We start from the raw sequence: 12,328 nt of genomic DNA on the forward strand, positions 1-12,328 counted from the left end.
TAAAGCGGTCTGCTATCACCGCTGACAGGGCTTTCAATTTCCCCCTTTCTTTTGGGTTCATGGGCACTGCCCAATTGAATGGCTGAGCTGCAATGACTTCCCCCTCGTGCATGCATTTAGAAGTCACAGTCATGGCACAGTGCTCAGTATGCACAACATGTTTTGACCATTCCTCTTTACAAAACTGCTTCAGCTTTGACACATTTGTAGGATGTCTGGTGTGAACGAATCTCTTGAAGTCATCTCTGCAGGGTTAAAGTCTGGGCTACTACAAAAGATGTTTTTTTTCCGAAGCCAGTCTGTTGAGGATTTACTTTGATGCTTAGGGTCATTGTCTTGCTGCATCACCAAACTTATATTAAGCTTCAGCTGGGGACAGCCACCATTACATTATGTAAGGCAGCTGTAAAAGGTTTAGTCCAGAATGGAGCTTTGGCTGTGGGTTTAGCATAGTCAGGCAGGCCGGGTCAGCAGGATACAAAGCCTGAATATAGAAGCATGGTCGAGGGTAGGCTGGGTCATACACATACTGGCAGAGTAATGTAGAATTTTCAGGCAAAGAGAGTAATCCAGGAGACAGTAAGAGGTCAAAGTCTAGAAGTTCAGTAACTCAGCGGCAAATCATGATGTTCTCTCCACCATACTTTACCGTTGGGTTATGATGTTGGAAAACTGAGAGTTGATGTTTGCTAGGTGCTCTTTGGCAAACTTCCTCTGTGGTGTTCAGCCATAGATACCCCGTCTGTTCGAAGTCTTACATATGGCAGATTCATACACAGGGATGTTTGCTAGCTCCAGTGATTACTCATGGGTTCTTCTTGACCTTATTGAGAATTCTACATTGTGCCTTGGAAGCAAAGGCGTATCTAGTGAAAATGGAGCCTATGCAAGCACTGAAACTGCGCCCCTGTAAAAAAAAAAAAACAACTAACAAAACTACAAGTCAAGCTCTTTAATCTTTCAAATAACACATTATGGATTGGCACTACATAAACTGCCCAAGTGCCCGATGGGTCAGTCCTCCTCTGCTTATTAAACAGTCTACATTCAGTTAAAGCAGAGTTACGCCGAAAAAAAATATATTAAAAGTCAGCAGCTACAAATACGGCACCTGCTGACTTTTCTTATATAGACACTTACCTGTCCAGGGCACCCACAATGTCCGGTCCCGAATCCGATTTATCCCTCGGCTCTCGGGTGGAGGCGCCGCCATCTTTGGTAAGGGGATCAGGAAGTGAAGCCTCCTCCTCCTAACAGTTAGAATCACTCCCTAGGAAACACTTTACCCCTTCAGTGCCCCCTAGTGGTTAACCCCTTCACTGCAGTGTCATTTTCACAGTAATCAGTGCATTTTTATAGCACTGATTACTGTAAAAAAGGCCAATGGTCCCAAAAATGTGTCAAAAGGGTCCGATGTGTTCGCAATAAAGTCGCAGTCATGATAAAAATCATAGATCGCTGTCATTACTAGTAAAAAAATAAATAATAATAAAAATGCCAATAAACGTACCCAATATTTTGTAGACGCTATAACTTTTGCGCAAACCAATCAATATACGCTTATTGTGTTTTTTTTTTTTTACCAAAAATATGTAGAAGAATACGTATCGGCCTAAACTGAGAAAAAAATTGCTTTTTTAAAAAAAAATTGGGGATATTTATTATAGCAAAAAGTTAAAAATATTGATTTTTAAAAAAAAGTTATTTTTGTTTATAGCGCAAAAAATAAAAACTGCAGAGGTGATCAAATACCACCAAAAGAAAGCTCTATTTGTGGGGAAAAAAGGACGCCAATTTTGTTTGGGAGCCACGTCACACGACCGCGCAATTATCAGTTAAAACGACGCAGTGCCGAATCGCAAAAAGTGTCTGGTCTTTGGCCAGCAAAATGGTCCAGAGCTGAAGTGGTTAAAGTTCATGTACTGCAAATTTTGCAGTACATGAACTTTCACTGAATGTGGACTGTTTAATGAGCTTGTTGCACAAATCACTTAATTACATTTTATTTATGATATTTATTTATTAAAAGGGTCACTAAAGGAAATTTTTTTTTTTGCTGAAATGACTGTTTACAGGGCATAGAGACATAATAGTTAACTGATTCCTTTTAAAAATGATTAAAAATAGATAAAAAACAATCATATAATGTGCCTGCAGTGTAGTTTCGTTTTTGCTGTTGTTTGCTGGTTCTCTGATGTACAGAGAGCCACTAGAGGGCAGTCGGCCAATAGAGAGCAGTGATACTTTGTCTAAAACTCCTCAGCACCAATCCAGTTTCATTTTACACACAGTAATCACACCTCCTTGATTAGTGACCACCGTGAGAAATCTCCCAGTACTGTGGTTATCAGGAAACAGGCAACCAGGAAGTGTCCAGAACAGAGAGGATTTACAGCAACATCAAAGCAAAAACGAACAATGAGGACATGAAACCAGGACTGCAGTAAGGTAAAGGAAGCTATTTAGCTAAAAAAAAAAATTCCTTTAGTGACCCTTTAATCCATATTGAGCACTATATTTGATTTTCTGCTTCTGCTTGGCACACACGCACAATCGCACATGATCATGACCGTCATGATCATGTACGATTGTGCGTGTGTGCCAGGCCCAAGCAGAAGCAAGCAGCCAATCAAAAATAGTGCTCAATATGGATTCAATAAATCTGCATATCTATAGATATCATAAATAAAGTGTAATACAGTGATGTGTGCAGTGCAACAGCAGGTACTATTTTTAACCTCCCTGGCGGTATGATTCTGTCTGGAATTACATACCAAAAGCGGTACAATTATTTTGCATGGAAATTCTGCGTTTTATACTGTAGGCCTGCAATTCTTAGGAATAACTCACTTAAATCTGTCCAAACAAGAGTCTAATAGGCATCCCGGGTATGATAAAGTTTGAAACACAAAATCATAAAATTATAATATAATAAATAACTATAAATAATTATAACAAATGATAATGTAATTATAATAAAAATTATTCAATAATGTAATCAAATCAAAATCACTGAAATTTGCTCAGTTGCAGAATTGTCGCTGTCATTACTTTTATTTTTTTATGATGGATTTCCCCACAAATCGCTATCGCTCAATTCTGCAAGTGATTATAATTTATTATCGCTGTTTTCTAGCTGCTCTAAAATCACTTTTGACATAAAGGGACACTTTTGGTTGCTATGGACAATATACAGTTTGCAGGCACAAAAAAAATGTTTTTATTATATAAAACTACATGCAGGACACTGGGCAGACCACTAGGGACAAGGGGTGTGTATATTTTTTACATACAGTACTGTAATCTATAAGATTACAGTATACTGGGGGGCGTGGCCAAGCCGGCAAGGAAGATGGACGCCTAGTCTCATAGCTCCTGTCACCTCAGACAAACACAGTGGCTTGTGCGACAGGTTCCATCACAATTGAGACCAGAAAACACCTCACTTGCTGGAGAGACCTTTCCTGCTTGTGCTCCAAGACCGCCGGATCAAAAAAAACGCAGCCCGAGACCGCCGTGGACAAATTTCCCGGACTGGGGGAGGTGTCCTAGGAAAGACCGCGGCTTCGGCCTAGTTGCGGAGCGGCGGCCATCTTGGCCTTTTCGGCGACGGCGCCCGGCGGACACAACTGAGCTCCCTTGCTCCTAAACACCCCATTACCTTCCGGACCGGAGACCGAACGGCCTGGGGACACCACCGCGGCATACCGCACCCTGCACCATCCTCCTGAAGGGCCGCAAGCCCAGCCTGGACATCGGGTCGGCGGCCATCTTGTGCCTCCCAGCGGCGGCTCCCGGCGGAGATATCTGCTCCCCCTCACCCCACAATACTCCATCACCTCCTGGACTGGGGACCGAACGGCCCGAGGACACCACTGAGGCGCACCAAAGCAGGTAACACGTACCTGAAGGGTCGAAAGCTCGGTTTACACTGGGCGTCGGCGGCCATCTTGGTCCTCTCTGTGAGGGCTTCAGGCGGACATAAAGTCTCCCCCTTGCTTCTCAGCACCCCATCTCCTCCTGTAGCGGAGACTGAACGGCCAGGGGACATTACTGGAGAGCACTACGCCCTATAATAACTGCTTGGAAGGCCGCAAATTCGTCCTAGGCCCTGTACTGGCGGCCATATTGGTCCTCCCAGAGGCGGCCCCCTGCTCCTATCCTTGCTCACCCAGACTCTCCAACAATCCACCACACCTTGCAGTAATATCCAGACGACAAGGAGACACCACAGCTGTATGCTGCACCCGGTTGGAACGGCGGAAAGGCCCGCAAAGTCGACCAGATCCCAGGCTCGGCGGCCATATTGGTCCACCTGAAAGGGGCATACAGTACATTTGGCTATCTTTGCATATTCTCCTTCCTATCAGCAACACTCCCCCCCACAGCCTACAGTTAGGAGATACGGAGGTATACAGCTTACAGTTTGCCCAGGAGAACTCTTTCGGGTGCTGGATAGCATGGTAACTTCATCTCGCTCTTCCTCGGCCTCTCGTTCCCGGTCCCCCAGAGAAAATACCAGAGGGTCAGGGCATAATACGATGGACCAGCCCCGTGCCCCCCGTGGGAACATGGCACCCACCCGCCGGGGCTCTTCTTAGAATGCATCTCAGGTGCCCTCACAAACCCCTGCAGACATAGTGCTGACGGCCCCGGAACCGAAGTTGTCCACTCAGCTGACAAGGGGAATGGCGGACACCGGGAGTGCTGTATTACCACAGCTTAGCATATTAGATTTAAGAGCAGTGGCCGCAGACATCAAGGACACTCTTGCAGCAGCAATAGCAGAACTACGCATAGACCTGCGCTCCCTTTCCGACAGGGTGTCGGCCACTGAACAGATAACGGATGAACATGAGGTAATTCTCCAAAAGTCTACCAGAAAGATAGATGACCATACCCTCCAGCTGAGGGAAGTTAACCGGCAGCTGGAGGACTTGGACAACAGAGGCCGACGCCGAAATCTTCGTGTGAGGGGAGTGCCTGAGATAATCGAGGGTGACCAGATCCAAAAGGAAGTCACTACCCTATTCAACTCCATTATGGGTAAACCCCCTCAAACCTTTATTGATTTTGAGAGAATACACCGGGCCCTACGCCCAAGGGGTAGAGATACAGATCCCCCTAGGGATATAATATGTTGTATGACAGATTTCAAATTAAAAGAAGAAATTCTGAGCCGGGCAAGGGGTCAGAGACTGCATTGTGGTGAAGTGCCGGTTCAATTGTACCAAGATCTTTCAGGGATCACCCTGCAACACAGGCGTGATCTTAAACCATTGTTGGAGGCCTTGCGGTCAAGAGACATTAGGTACAAGTGGAAATTTCCCTTCTGTTTGTCAGCTACCAACCAAGGCCGGAATGCATCTTTAAGAGTGCCAGAAGACCTGCCTAAATTTTGTGAAACACTTGGTCTGCCTCCGATCTCAGTGCCCGATTGGTATGCACCCTACCGCAGGTCCGTCGGGAGAAGAGGGAAACCACCTGAGACACCCATGGAAACTCAAGCTACCAGGTTCCGCAGGATGAGGTCCCCCTCAAACCCCAGAATTCCTCAGAATTCCCCCGGAGCAAGAAGAGAGCAAGATCACATCACCCCACCGGAGGCCAGAAGGGCCAGAAGAGATCACAATGAGTGAGCGGTGTGGCACAGATACATGTATCCTACAGATCTCAAAAGTTTTATCAATCCCTGTTTGATGGGTTAGGTTTCTTCGTTTTTCTGAAGTTCTTATGGAAAAGTTTTTTCGGTTATCTAAACAAAAACAACTCTCATCCAAGACCCTGAATCTGAGACTTACTTACCTCTCTCACCCCCAGGTCACGAAGCTGCTTGGTTTTCCACAAATGCTCCACTGCTGATTGGTGTGTCTTTTTTTTTTTTTTCGCATAGGTTCCCCTCTGTGGCTAACAGCGGAGACATTCTGGCCTCAGAGAGTGTCCTATAAGCACCAAAGATGCACGTTGACCAAAGAGCAATACACTACCACCTCGCTCCAAATATAGAGTCAACAACTACCCCTTGACCAATCCTGGTAAAACCACATCATTTAGCTCTTGAAGAACTCAGAGACTGATGTCCATGGTAACAGACTCCGGGTACTAGGTTTGCCTGAAAACTTTTTGCTGAACATTATACCTGGGTAGTGTGAGTATAGTTTTTTACCCCAAACCCGCTACAGGTGACAGTTATGTTCTTGTACCTGCGATACATAAACACAATAGACTCTCTAACCTCACCTCTCCCCTTTATGACTTTGAAGGGGCCTTGACACCCATGAGTAATGACGGTGGTAGGCAAAGGATCTTGATTGGGCTTTCTGGTAACACACCTATGCCACTGATATTCTCCCCAGACGGGTGGCTGCCAAGCATCATCGTTTAAGGCTCAGATAATGGGGATAATAATAGTATTAATAGTGAATAGATATTAACTGGTTAATAGTTGAACAGTTTTTCTTTTTATCCTGCTTTAATATACAGTATAAGTAGTGAAATTTGTAATGATAAGAAATGTGAGATTCATACTGAGAGATCTTTTACTATCTTAATTGTAACCAGTCCTCACGACCCACATTCGGTCAAATGGCACAATTGGCACCAGGTGCGTCCTTAATAGGCACTCTGTCTCCTCTCAGTCTGAATCTACTCTGGGATGATACGGCTAAATCAGTCACATTTTATTTCCTCGTTAAGAAATTTAGTTATTGACTTATAGATATAACTTAATTAAGAGTGCTTGGCTTTCCTGTGTTGGTTCTGGCCAACCCCCCAACAGTGGTGTACTGGTACTTCTGGGACTCTTTTAAGGTCCTGGGGGTCTGGTGACCACTGTACCTTTCCGATTGTCCTCTGTAAATAGAAAGTGAGTGGAGTATACTCCATCACTTAATCCAGGGGTCTCCAAACTTTTTACTTCGAGGGCCACATTCTATATTTCACACATATTCGCGGGCCGGAAACATAATTTATAAATAAATCCACAGTAGAAGAAGAATAGAATAGAATTTGACTTACTGCTGACAGCAGGACTGGATGGTGCTCCTATATTCTTTGCTGGCACCTAAACGCTGGAGCATCATGCAGCGGGGCTAAACTTCCAGCGTGCATGAGGCTTTACATCCGTGTGCCCATCCATCTGTGTGCCCATCCATCTGTGTGCCCATCCATCTGTGTGCCCATCCATCTGTGTGCCCATCCATCTGTGTGCCCATCCATCTGTGTCACCATCATCTGTGTCCCCATCCATCTGTGTCCCCATCAGTCTCTCCATCCATCTGTGTCCCCATCCATCTGTGTCCCCATCCATCTGTGTCCCCATCCATCTGTGTCCCCATCCATCTGTGTCCCCATCCATCTGTGTCCCCATCCATCTGTGTCCCCATCATCTGTGTCCCCATCAGTCTCCCCATTCATCTGTGTCCCCATCAGTCTCCCCATTCATCTGTGTCCCCATCAGTCTCCCCATTCATCTGTGTCCCCATCAGTCTCCCCATTCATCTGTGTCCCCATCAGTCTCCCCATTCATCTGTGTCCCCATCAGTCTCCCCATTCATCTGTGTCCCCATCAGTCTCCCCATCCATCTGTGTCCCCATCCATCTGTGTCCCCATCCATCTGTGTCCCCATCCATCTGTGTCCCCATCCATCTGTGTCCCCATCCATCTGTGTCCCCATTCATCTGTGTCCCCATTCATCTGTGTCCCCATCCATCTGTGTCCCCATTCATCTGTGTCCCCATCCATCTGTGTCCCCATTCATCTGTGTCCCCATCCATCTGTGTCCCCATCCATCTGTGTCCCCATCCATCTGTGTCCCCATCCATCTGTGTCCCCATCCATCTGTGTCCCCATCATCTGTGTCCCCATTCATCTGTGTCCCCATTCATCTGTGTCCCCATCCATCTGTGTCCCCATTCATCTGTGTCCCCATTCATCTGTGTGCCCATCCATCTGTGTCCCCATTCATCTGTGTCCCCATCCATCTGTGTCCCCATCCATCTGTGTCCCCATCCATCTGTGTCCCCATCCATCTGTGTCCCCATCCATCTGTGTCCCCATCATCTGTGTCCCCATCAGTCTCCCCATTCATCTGTGTCCCCATCAGTCTCCCCATTCATCTGTGTCCCCATCAGTCTCCCCATTCATCTGTGTCCCCATCAGTCTCCCCATCCATCTGTGTCCCCATCCATCTGTGTCCCCATCCATCTGTGTCCCCATTCATCTGTGTCCCCATTCATCTGTGTCCCCATTCATCTGTGTCCCCATTCATCTGTGTCCCCATCCATCTGTGTCCCCATCAGTCCTTCCAATCATCTGTGTCCCCAATCATCTGTGTCCCCAATCATCTGTGTCCCCATCACTCATCAGGCTATCCCCACAAATTGGTGTCCCCATTAGAGCCCCCCCCCCATCATTCATCCGAGTCTTCCTGCACGGTGTCCCCACCCCCGCCTGCATATTTGTGTCACCATTAGAGCCATCAGCCCCCCTCCTCACATGTTTGTGTCCCCATAAGAGCCACCAGCACCCCCACATTTGTGTCCCCATCAAACCCCACAGATATTTGTGTCCCCATCAGAGTCACCCCCCCCCCCCCCACATTTATGTCCCCATCAGAATCATCAGGCCCCCCCCCCCCCACATGTGTGTCCCCATCAGACCCCACAGATATTTGTGTCCCCATCAGAGTCATCAGCCCCCCCCCCCCACATGTATGTCCCCATCAGTCATCAGCCCCCCCCCCTACATGTATGTCCCCATCAGAGTCATCACCTCCCCCCCACATTTATGTCCCCATCAGAGTCATCACCCCCCCCCCCCACATTTATGTCCCCATCAGTCATCAGCCCCCCCCCACATGTATGTCCCCATCAGAGTCATCACCCCCCCACATTTGTGTCCCCATCAGAGCCCCCCCCCCCCACATGTATGTCCCCATCAGAGTCATCAGCCCCCCCCACATGTATGTCCCCATCAGAGTCATCACCCCCCCCCCACATTTATGTCCCCATCAGTCATCAGCCCCCCCCCCCCACATGTATGTCCCCATCAGAGTCATCACCCCCCCACATTTGTGTCCCCATCAGAGCCCCCCCCCCCACATGTATGTCCCCCTCAGAGTCATCAGCCCCCCCCACATGTATGTCCCCATCAGAGTCATCACCCCCCCCCCACATTTATGTCCCCGTCAGTCATCAGCCCCCCCCCCCCCACATGTATGTCCCCATCAGAGTCATCAGCCCCCCCCCCACATTTGTGTCCCCATCAGCCCCCCGAAATGTGTGTCCCCATCAGTCTACAACCCCCCTCCACGTGTGTCCCAAGCAGAGTCATCAGCCCCCAGATGTTTGTGCCCCATCAGCGCCATTCAACCCACCCCCACACAAGTGTATCAGCCCCCCCCTCCTTGCATGTGTCCAGCGCGTCTCCACTCTCCATCACTGGCTGTGCAGACCTGCTGCATCTCCCGACTCCCGCCCCGCTGGTATTACACACTCGTTACTGGTTAACAGCGAGGCGGGAGGCGGGAGCAGGGAGGCGGCAACGGGTCTGCCCTAAACACCTCATTGGCTGCTGGGATGCCGTGGTCCCAGCAGCCAACACACACAGTGAGACGCCGGGAGGGATTGCGGGACCTGCGTTGCATATTGCCGGGGGCGAATATGCAGCGCAGGTTCCACAACTAACAGGTGGACTAAGGATTCACGCTGCGGGCCGGAAGAAATGGCCTGGCGGGCCGGATGTGGCCCGCGGGCCGTAGTTTGGAGACCCCTGACTTAATCGGTAATTAGTTATATCAAGCTTTGTCGGCCTACGTTAATAGCACTGTTCTTCGCCCTGTTAACTTATTCTGAGGCTTGTATTCTTCCTATTTCGGCCCCTTTCCTAACCTATACCCTTTTCTTTCCCTACCGGATTAGCGCCCAACAGATATGACACCGGTAACATCCCCCTTACCCACCTCACAGATGAGGGGACCTCTAATATACATCAAATTATATTCCTTAAACATCAGGGGATTGAATATCCCCGAGAAGCGTTCACGCCTACTTTTCTCACTACAAAAAGAAAAAGTACACATAGCTTTCATCCAAGAGACGCATTTCCGTGCGGATGGAATTCCCAAATTGACTGACCGGAATTTCCCAGTAGTATTCCACGCCCCTAATAACGAGGCGAAGTCTAAAGGAGTCTCTGTTTTAATTTCTAGACACTGTCCTTTTCAAGTCACGGATGTCCAAAGGGACCCTCAGGGACGATATATATTCCTACGCGGCACCATACACAACGTGACGTACACGATAGCTAATATATACGCTCCCAATACAAAACAAGTACCCTTTTTTCGTTCAACCCTCTATCAATTAACATCCTTCCAAAGGGGCACCCTTATTTTAGGTGGGGACTTTAACGTTCCTCTACAACCAGACCTTGACACATCCAACGGCTCCACCTGTTTGAAATTCAGCGCCTTGAAAGCAATCAAGTCCTCACTCTCCACCTTGACCTTACATGACACCTGGAGAACCCTTCATCCAAATGTGAAGGATTTCACCTACTTTTCACCACTTCACAAAAAATACTCACGAATAGACCACTTCTTCCTTACACAAAATGACCTTACTTCCCTAGTTAACGCCACTATTGACCCAATGCTGCTGTCAGACCATCACCCGATCACGATTCGGCTCTCGATCCCCACAAATCATCCCAGATCGTCCATTTGGAGACTGGATGACTCCATTTTGCTGGACATTAATAACACCACTGATATCTCTAAAGTCCTGTCGAATTATTTTTCTGAAAACATATCAGAAGACACCTCTGCACCATTAGTCTGGGCCGCCCATAAATGTGTGGTTCGGGGACAATTCATTTCAATAATGGCCAAACGAGCCAAGTTGCGGAAAGCGCGCATTCTAGAGTTGTCAGACAAAGTTAAGGCCCTGGAACAAACACATAAACGAACGTTAGCTACCCAAACACACGAGGATTTATTGAAAGCTCGTGAAGAGCTCCTAGGGGAAATTAAGAAAAGGCTTGCCCGTAAACACACACTTACCAGTAAACTTTTCTATGAATATGGGAATAAGTCAGGCAAACTTTTGGCAACGGCCTTGCAAAAAAAAAAGGCATCCCACACCATCAATAATGTTACTGCCACTACTGGGGAATCTATTGTTACTAACAATGGAATTGCTGACCAATTTGTAAAATACCTTTCTGGGCTATACAACCTGCAAATACCACGTCAGCCAGATATTGCCCCCGACAGGAAAACCTTGATAGAGGAATTTTTGTCAGAATTCTGCCCATCATACACCGCCCCTGAAGACATTGCAGACCTGGGCTCCCCAATCACCACTGAGGAAGTCACTTTAGCACTAAGCCAACTTAAGCCGGGGAAAAGCCCTGGTCCTGACGGCTTGCCAGTTAGTTACTACAAGACCTTTTCCGATATATTAATCCCCAATTTCCTGTCAACCTTTAACACCCTTCCGGAATCCCCTTCACGCACTAAAGAATTTTTAGAGGCTCACATATCTCTGATTCCCAAACCCGGCAAAGATGCCACACTTGTCTCTAACTATAGACCAATATCGTTATTAAATGTAGACATCAAATTGTATGCCAAAATAATCTCCAACCGTATTCTTCCATTGCTCCCCAAACTTATCACAACCGATCAAGTTGGGTTTGTCCCTGGCAGGGAGGCAAGGGACAATACCATTAAAGCCCTCAACATACATTATTGGCTGTCCTCCTCAAAAAAATGTGTTTTTTTTCTGTCATTGGATGCTGAGAAGGCGTTCGATAGAGTGGCCTGGGATTTTATGCTGGCGGTTCTAACTAAAATGGGCTTACCGTTGCGCCTCACCCAAATGATCCAATTGCTTTACTCCGATCCCACTGCCCGGGTTAGGGTCAATGGCCACCTATCGAACGCCTTCTCCATAGCCAACGGTACCCGTCAGGGTTGCCCCCTATCCCCCCTTATTTTCGTCCTCACAATGGAACCCTTTCTTAGAAAGCTTCGGGCGAATGATGCTATCAAGGGTGTCGAGATCCGGGGAAGGCATTACAAAACAGCGGCTTACGCAGATGATGTTCTGCTGTTCCTTTCGGATCCGATAACCACAATCCCCAATCTTTTGAAAGACTTTAAACTTTTCAAGACTTTATCTAATCTGCAAATTAATTTTGACAAATCGCTAGCCCTGAATATCTCTCTACCAACCCCAGTAGTCAATTTATGTAAACAAAACTTCCCCTTTAAGTGGGAATCTGACTATATCATGTACTTGGGCATTAAGATCCCTAAAGATC

This window comes from Rana temporaria, chromosome 3 (assembly GCF_905171775.1).
Source record: "Rana temporaria chromosome 3, aRanTem1.1, whole genome shotgun sequence".
NCBI lineage: Eukaryota > Metazoa > Chordata > Amphibia > Anura > Ranidae > Rana > Rana temporaria.